Source organism: Etheostoma spectabile, unplaced genomic scaffold (genome assembly GCF_008692095.1).
Source record: "Etheostoma spectabile isolate EspeVRDwgs_2016 unplaced genomic scaffold, UIUC_Espe_1.0 scaffold394, whole genome shotgun sequence".
Classification (NCBI taxonomy): domain Eukaryota; kingdom Metazoa; phylum Chordata; class Actinopteri; order Perciformes; family Percidae; genus Etheostoma; species Etheostoma spectabile.
Genome location: NW_022605599.1, coordinates 648,969 through 656,549, shown reverse-complemented (window position 1 = coordinate 656,549; position 7,581 = coordinate 648,969). Strand labels below are relative to the sequence as shown.

Sequence of the window (7,581 nt, the reverse complement as noted above, 5' to 3'; positions counted from 1 at the left end):
ACGGGGAAATTCTGTCGTTACAAGTAGCAGCATAGCAGCATTTGATTCCTAAAACATAGTTTTGTTTGTATTGTACTTTTGGAAAATGTTTTTGTAACCGCCTACCGCCGTCAAGCAGATCGGATTGGTCGACAGCTCCCTCTGAGCCTGGGGAGACCGGATCCCGTCATGTCCCTGAGCTGGTAGAACACTGAAGGACTCTGCCGTAGTCAGGGCCCCCATCTCTCTGTAGCTCCGTAGCTAGGTTAGACGGCTGGGGACACTAACACTGCTGCAGGGCTCACTGGGAGGAAAAACCCAATGTGCACTCGTAATGGTGTAGGGCTCATTCTACAAAGGCAGCCAGGGAAAAAGGGATTTGTTCTGTTCCCTTTCTTTTTGCTGAAAAGCTAACTGGAATAGCATTTCCATTTTTTGCCTTTTAAACAGACTTCAGAATAAAAATTATTGATCAAACGTGGACAGACAGAGAGCTTGGAGGGAGGGCAGTCCCTGAAAGGGACGGGACGTCATCATCTCCATGTACAAATGTTTTCTTTCTCAGCGGCTGAACAGGGAGTGGGCTGAAGTGGGAGAATGAAAACGTGTGAAGAGTGAGGACAGAGGTGAAGGACAACCTGCTGACTGGCAGAGGCTTTGTTGTTTCTCAGCATGAATTTGAATAGGGAGCTTTTTTTTCATTTTGAAGCTTTTTAATGAATTAGATTAGACTCCACTTTGTCATTTAGCAGAGTACAGGTACAGAGCCAATGAAATGCAGATGACACAGGTTGAGTACAGTATGGGGTGCAGTTATGTAGACGATAGAGATGAATTATGTACAATGGTGTAGACGGTGAATGTACACTAAGTGGGTTTGATGCTAAAAAACATTAAAGGAAGACGGGGAAAAAAAAAGAAGAACAAAGTTAATATTCTTCAAGGGCGGATGACACAGAGACGAAAACTCTTTTCCTACAGTCAGGAGAGCAGAATAAAATTTGAAAAAGAAAGTTAGAGCGAACTGGCAAAACAATGAGTCGCGAGGCAGCCGGGAGATCAGGGAGACGTGGAGATTAGGAACAAATGCAGTTAACAATGGAATGGATAAGGAGTTGGTGAAGGAGAGAGCAAATTAGATAGAAGGCTAAATTAAAGATTGCGGAGAAGAGAGGAAATGCTGCATTAAGGTGAAGGCTCGCAGGCGGCTCAGACTCTCCTTGTTTCCCTTCTCCTGTCGTCTTTATTTCCTCTCACATCGGTTCCTTTTTCAAGGTTCTCTGTGTAGCATGTCATTATCACATTACCTCAGCTACCTGGAGGGATTAACCCCTCGAGAGCTGAGACCGTTGGTGGCTGTGGGATCACACTAGTGATGCTGTTCATCAGCACCTTTCCAGTTAACCCTTATGCCTACCTAACCTATTAACCCTTAACCAATTAACCCTTATGCCTGACCACCTCACACCAAACGGTAGAGATGACCGGAGGACATGAGCACCTCACACCAAACGGTAGAGACGACCGGAGGACATGACCACCTCACACCAAACGGTAGAGACGACCGAGGACATGACCGCCCTCACACCAAACGGTAGAGACGACCGAGGACTACCACCTCACACCAAACGGATAGACGACCGGAGACATGACACCTCACACCAAACGGTAGAGACGACCGGAGACATGACCACCTCCACCAAACGGTAGGACGACCGAGGACATGACCCTCACACCAACGGTAGAGACGACCGAGGACATGACCACCTCACACCAAAACGGTAGAAAACGACCGAGGAACAGAGCACCTCACACCAAACGGTAGAGACGACCGGAGGACATGAGCACCTCACACCAAACGGTAGAGACGACCGGAGGACATGACCACCTCACACCAAACGGTAGAGACGACCGGAGGACATGACCACCTCACACCAAACGGTAGAGACGACCGGAAGACATGACCGCCTCACACCAAACGGTAGAGACGACCGGAGGACATGACCGCCTCACACCAAACGGTAGAGACGACCCGAGGACACTCCAACTCTTGAAAGACTCTCGGGTTTCATTCCGATATTGGAAAATAGTCTGCAACAATGGAATCGCTCTAAAAGTGGTTTGGTGTAAGGTCGGCATAACTTGAGGGTAATCTGTTTTTTTGCTACCTGTCTGTCAGCACTTCTGAGATCCCAAAGAAAAAGAAGTCCAAGATAAGACGCTGGTTCTCTGTATCATGTCTTTAGATAAGGCGTACGATAATTGACCTTTCTTCTGCTGCTGTAGTACTCCAGTTCTCCTCCTCCTCACTTCCTTTATCGATCTCTCCCTTTCCAGCTAATCCCGTCTTTCTCCTTCTCTTTGCCAATCAATTTTTTTTATGCTTTATCCTTTTTTAACTTCTCTTCTGCTATATTTTTACTTCTATCTCCTCATCTTTCCCGGCTCTCTTTCTGACAGCACGTGATGAAGGTGCCTCGGGGGCGAGAACCAGCTTTGTATGTCTTTACTTCCCCTGGTCTGAACCATGCAGACCGGTTCTTCTGAATGCTTTGAGTTAGTGCATCAAAGCTTCTAGTTAGGTAATGTGTCACATGGGCTGCATCAGGAGTTGCTAACTCCACCCATACATCCCACAAATTCATGTGACGTCTCATCCCTCTAAAACCTATTTGCTTGTTGCCTCTCCTATAATGTCCTTCCGTCTCTCCCGGGCCTCCTCGGTGGGAGGGACTAAAGGAGGCAAGTGGAGGACTCAAGGAGGCAATTTAAGGGTTTCGAGATGCAACTATAGACTGATATTGCGACTCATCCTCAATTTATGCATTCTGTAGTCCTCATTCCACCCTCATTTCCCTGAGCCTGGTTAACCTTATCTGCAAACAGAAGAAACCGACACAAATGTGATTAGTGTCCGGCTGGTTGAGGGACAGGGGGACATATACAGGGATGTAGAAAATCAGAGCTCTGTATACCACACTGGCAAAACTCTACAAAAATGTCAGGAATATCAGGAGCTTGGCAGAAAAGATTTCCAGTAAATGTGTAGTGACAAAGTTAAATGGCACAGATGAAGTGTACTGGTGGCCAGATGACATGAACATATGGTAAAAAAGAACCGTCATGTACTCTCACAAGTCTGTTGTAGAACAGAAGGGCAGATGTGAAATTGCGTCATACTCAAAAGTTACATTTCAGTAAAGTGAAAGATTTTTTTTTTTTTTTTAGCCTCTCAAATAAAAAAATCTTCTTTTTATTGAGCAATAACCATCTTACTCAGTCACACTACTTTATCTCCACTAAATCAATTTCAATTTAAGCGACTAATTAGGTGTGACTCGTTCTGCCGCTTCGTCTTTGAAGGGCTCCCAATCTTTCTAAATGTGTTGGAAGAAAGAAACAAATTAGTTTCCTACATGGCCACCACTTTCTCTTCTTGCCCTTTTTCATTAGAGGTAGGTGTGTTGAGGCCTAAATCAAGAGCTCCATTTTGATGACAGACAGATTGACTGATTTAAAAACAATCATTTGTTTTGATAAATCCATTTCATAAAGAATTGGATGTGTAATCATCTTTTTTTCTGGGATTTGTTGTTGTGGAATGTCAGCTCATTAAACCGCCGAGTTTAAATAAGCATCTTCTTTATTATACCGTATGTGCCCATTCATTTATACAAATCTGTTTTTAGTGTCTGGAGTTTTCTTTTAGGGTTATTATTAGTCTCTGTTCTCAGTAGAATGGTGTCCCTGGGAGTTACAGTGTCTGCCCTTATTAAATCAGTTTGAGCCTCGGCCAAGTTATAGAAGGCTGAGTCATGTTTTAAAGGGACTATATGACTAGCTGCTAGGACTCTATTCGGCTGTTTTCTATTTATTTGTTGAGTGTAAGGACTTTATCAAAAGAGTTCAACCAATGATTCTGACTGTATTTGTGACACATCTGATTTTGGTGTTGCAGCACTGGTTCAACTGGTTCCTAGTGCAAGAGGTGCTGAGTGTCAATGCACCCTGACTCAGCATTACTCAGCCGGCTGCAGGGAGACGCATCATACCTTCATCATAACTGCAAATGCCAGAGGAGGGTTGGCTACGGACAGCCATGGCCTTTCAAGATGCACACTAACACACACACACAACATCAGCATGCAGAAACACGCACTGCAACACACGTGTCTATATGCACATTTGTGCACACGTGCGCTAAAATGTGTTTTTGTGTGTGTGTTACTCAGCATTTTTTTAATTAGTCAAATTGGGCCAGGGTTTTGCCTTTGGCAGGAAATGCAGAGGGAGAGGTGGTGTTCTACCGCTGTGTTGTTCTTCCCCTTCTCTCACACACACACACACACACACACACACACACACAGTCTCTTTCTTTCTCAAAGGGGGCTCTAGCACAGACTCAGTCCTGCTTTTAATATGGCCACTTATAAGATTCAAATCAAATTGTCATCTAACCTAATGTCCTAGGACATGGACACACACACACACACACACACACACACACACACACACACACAGACAGAGCTAACACAATGACCTCCCCCTTCCTTCACTTCTCTCCCTTTCTCCCTTGCTCATCATCATCTATTTGTTCATCTCTAGGTGTGTCAGCATTCTCACATCCCCCCACCCCCCCGCTCTCCACATCTTTCACACTCCATTTAGGCATTTAGCAGCGTCTGCAAAGGGCTTAATAGAAAGTGAAAATATGTGAGAGGAGAGGTAGATGAAAACAGAATGAGATTGAGGGAAGTTGATAGAAACTTCTTTCTGATACTCACTCACTCACTCACTCACTCACTCACATACACACACACACACACTCACACACATATTTGTGAGGCTGTATCTAGATACTGACTCTGTGTGATAGTGCTGATTCCACTGAGAACAAACACCAGCTCTACTCTCAGCTCCCCTACAGCTCTCTGTTCTGTTTGGTCCTGCCTCCCAGTCGCCTGTGGAGGTGTTCTTGGTACATACACTGGGATGAGAACCAGCGACAAACCCTGGGCATGAAGGTGGGACTCTATTCCCCATGTAGCCTAGGAAATCCTTAGGACCCCCCCCCCCCAGTAAGAGCTAGATGACGTGGCTGGAGAACAGGCAGTCTGGGCTACCATGTTTCTCCTGATTTTCTTTGCTGGTTAATTTTTTTCAAATGTACTGTTGCCTCTCTTCTGCTTTCCTCTATTTGTAGAAGTTGAATTAGCTGTGTTCAGTTTTGGGTTTGCTACCAGCTCACGCCAGTGCTTTGCTGTTAAATTAGTGTTTGACTCGGCTGCAGGGAGCAGCCTGAGGAGCTTGTAATGTTTTACATTAGAAACCAGCAGATATGGTTGGGAATACCAAAGCATCAGGATCATGATCCATTAGTCTGACAACCTTTAGTTCTTTTCCCATTTCTTAATCTCCCTATTCTGTGTCATATCAAATCTGTTCTCTTAGTCTCGTTTTACTCGTATTTTCTTGTCTTTCTAAAGATCCCTCTGTTCCTGGGACTATTGATCTACCTCTTTAGACTGTTCTTTTCTCATCCCATCTCTTCTCTCTCATGTGCTGTTTTTAATTACTTCAAAAGGTTTTCTTCAGCCTTACCTCGTGATCAACTCCACTGACAGACAGGGAGACGGCTTCCTTTCCGCCACACAGACGTGCATGCGTTGCCTTGAGCTCGGAACGTTTCCAGACGGAGTCATCTTCCCATTTCTCTCCAAACTCAAGAAAAACCAAAGCGCTAACATTTTCTGTTCTTCTTTTCCATGTTCCTGATGTGTTGCTGAATTAGATAGCACTTGGTGATAAAGTGACACAGACAAATAATGTCACACTGTAAAGAATTTTCACACATAAGCGTGTAAAGTGCATATTTGAATACACATCCACACAAATATGACACACCCCTTACTCCCTCGTGTTAATGAGTCCGTCTCAGTTCCATACATGTCATTTTTATTATTTATATCAAGTCCAGAGAACAATATTGACTTTGGCAAAATGAAATAAAAACAAAGGAAACAACAGTAATGGTTGAAAGTCATTATTATTATTATTATTATTAATGTAGTTGGCTCTGCTTCATAGGCATCTGTTTGTGTGTTTTATTGTGTGCGTCTGTCTGTTTTGATCTTTTTCTGCCTAGCTATAATCAACATTTTTTAAATTCAAATGAGGATTTCTTTTGCCTAAAACAAAAAATAATCACACATTTTATATTTTGTATTTGATCCTAACATCAATCCCCGGAAAACTTTGAAAAACAGAAACACATGGTGCGACAGGTAACATAATTTTATATATATATATACTATATATATGTACTTTCAAGTTTTCTTTAGTTTTTTTCCTCTTTGATAGAGATTAAGAGTCTGTGTGCCACTGGGTCAGTCTTCCCATAACACGTCTTGAAGAAGAGTGTAGTGGCTTCCATAGGTTTTTTTGTCTGCTTCCTTTCTGAAAACATTCACTATTTGGATTGAAAATGAATCCATGTGGCACAAAAGAGTCTGAAGTCACAAAAACTGAATTGGAAGTCCCCCCCCTTAACGTTTTCCGCTTTCTGACCACGCTACATTGCTGGAAACATTTTGCTCTTAGTTCACTTTGGGCAGGCCGCTGCTAATCTTAATTATTCTTTTAAACATTTATTCCGTTTACAGCATGTCCAGAAAGCGCTTAACCTTATTCAACACAAATGGAGTCTGGTTGACTGAGTTGCCGCTTAAACACATTCATATACTTGTGTGCAGACTAACACACACTTAGGCACACATACACACATCCTGTCCCTGATACAACAGTGCATGCACACTTAGCATTGTTCGTTTGTTTGGTCCGTTATCGTCCAGTACGGTCCTGTCTTTCAGAGATGCGCACGGTTCATCATGCACTCCTGTCTCCATTTTGTTATCCATATCGACTCCATTGTAATCCCAATTTCTTTCTTTTAATAATGTCTGTGCTGCACTCGCTCTTTCCAGCCAGTATCGATTGATCATGTCCAATGCACCCGGCTCTGTATTTATGCTCCCATAATCCGCAGGCACGGCAAGCCCAAATCATTTTCCAGCCACAGAGGACACATAGAAGTCACATTCATTGCGTTTTGGAAAAGAGTTTGAAAATGGCCGTCAGTGTTGGAGTCAAAAGAAAAAAAAAAACAAGATGACAAAGCAGGACTATGTCATCCGAATCTCTTTTTTTGTTTCACTGTTGTTTTGTCAGAGACGAGTGTTTCTCCAGTGTTCCGGGTTGTGGTGTTGTTTTTGATCCAGTGTAAACCGTTGTGGGGGCTGAGGCCCTGGAGAGTTGAAGTGTTAGCAAGAGTCTGGTTCTATTAGTGTATCGGCTTTACTGGGATCCACGCTGAGCTCACGCCATCTCTGTCTCTGCCATGTCACCTTTGTTCTGTTGCTCGATTGATGTGTTCCCTGTTTGATTATCTCTCTCCCTCTGCGACTGTATCCATCACTCACTACATTCTCTTCTTACAACTCTTGGGTTGAGTTTTTGCATTCCTTGTTTCTCTTCTATCTGGTATCATTTATGTTTGACTAATACAGCTTGAGCTCAGCCTTGAGTATTTTAGTGCACTCAGCT

General features: G+C 43.5%; 2 protein-coding genes across 2 annotated transcripts in view; one reads left to right on the top strand and one right to left on the bottom strand.

The window, feature by feature from the left end:
* The window catches only part of pcxb (pyruvate carboxylase b), a 280,578-nt gene that overhangs the window by 143,988 nt on the left and 129,009 nt on the right, over positions 1-7,581 (top strand). The gene's annotated exons all lie outside the window — the stretch shown is intronic.
* The window catches only part of LOC116686552 (leucine-rich repeat and fibronectin type-III domain-containing protein 4), a 37,940-nt gene continuing 36,778 nt past the window's right edge, over positions 6,420-7,581 (bottom strand). The window contains exon 8 of the mRNA XM_032511563.1: positions 6,420-7,581. This exon is cut by the window's right edge and continues 1,644 nt beyond it. The gene's annotated coding sequence lies outside the window, so the exon portion shown is untranslated.